Here is a 1,408-nt window from a genome sequence, read left to right as displayed (position 1 = left end):
AGCAGAGATAAACACTGTTCTAGAGACAATGTTGCAATCACTGTCATCTCTGGGGAGCCTGGGCTACTAACCACAGGGTCAGCCATTCAAAACCACCAGTTGTTTCATGGGAGAAAGACTGTAAATAGTTACAGTCTCAGAAACTCAGAGCGGCAGTTGGACCCTGTCCTGTAGGGTCCCTGTGAGTCAGCATCGACTCGATGGCAGTGAGCATGGTTTTCTTTTTGGCTGTGATAGAAATACCACACATGTGTAGCTGTGCAGAATGGACATGTATGTTCTGGAGGCTAAAAGTCCAAATCAGGGCCTCAACCATCTCAATTTCTTCCTTGTGGGTAGTCCAGGGTCTTCCCCTTAAACGAACCTTGCGTGGTATCTTCCCCCCACCCCCACCCATCCCACCCAATTCCCATGTGTCTCTGTCTCTTCTGCTCCTTTTAAACTAAGATGAAATTAAATTTAATCCACCCTGTCTCCAGAACGATCTAACAAACACCACAGAGCAAATCCTGGTTGCTAACTAGAAGGTAGACGTTAATCTGCCAGAGACCTGGGGGGAGGGGGAGGCCAGGTACAGGAAGACGGAGGGAGGCGGTGGGAGCTGGAGGCGGCAGAGGTGAACACTGTTCTAGACACGATCCTGCAATCACTGTCATCTCTGGGGGGCAGCTCGCCTGCGGACTGCATCCACAAGCAGGCCCAGTACTCCCAGTGCTCCCTGTCCCACAGGACGGGTAGCAGTATCCCAGGCGGTTTCTGAGACCGTGAATCTTCACGGTGACAGCCAGTCTCATCTTTCTCCCTCGGAGAGACTGGTGAGTTCAAGCCGCTGACCTTGCCATAAGCCGCTCAAGTGGCAGCCCACTACGCCCTTCCACAGGTTATACAGAGACAACACGACACCTCACGCCATCAAATGGGTTCGGACTCATATCAACCCTGCACGGCAGGGCAGAACTGCCCCTGGGGGCGTCCCAGACTAACTCTTTCCAGGAGCAGAAAGCCTCACAGAGAGGCTGGGGGTTTTCAACTGCTACCTGTAAGGTTAGTGGCCCAAAGTGTAACCCACGAGGGCACCAGGGCTCCTTTCCACAGGGAGAGGGCCGAGGATCCGGCCAGTATGGAGGGCAGAGGGGACACAGAGCAACATAGTCCCCATGCCTGCTGGCTTCCCTTCCCTGACAGCTCACGCCAGTCGACCCTCTCACCCGAATGGCTTTCCAACAGCACGTTCATTCGCTCACTCATTATAGAATTGCTTATTCAGTAATCACAGTGTTAACCCAGCTCTGCAAACAGCACACACCCAAGTCCCGGCCCGCCCGGGTTTTACAGCCCTCATTACAGGACGTCTCTGCCCGAACAGCTCCACCGCCTTCCAATTACAGATGAAAACAACAGGCCTTGC

This window comes from Echinops telfairi, unplaced genomic scaffold (genome assembly GCF_000313985.2).
Source record: "Echinops telfairi isolate 266 unplaced genomic scaffold, ASM31398v2 ScPeMD7_7469;HRSCAF=8507_0, whole genome shotgun sequence".
In the NCBI taxonomy this organism is placed as follows: domain Eukaryota; kingdom Metazoa; phylum Chordata; class Mammalia; order Afrosoricida; family Tenrecidae; genus Echinops; species Echinops telfairi.
Note: the sequence above shows the minus strand (reverse complement) of the source record.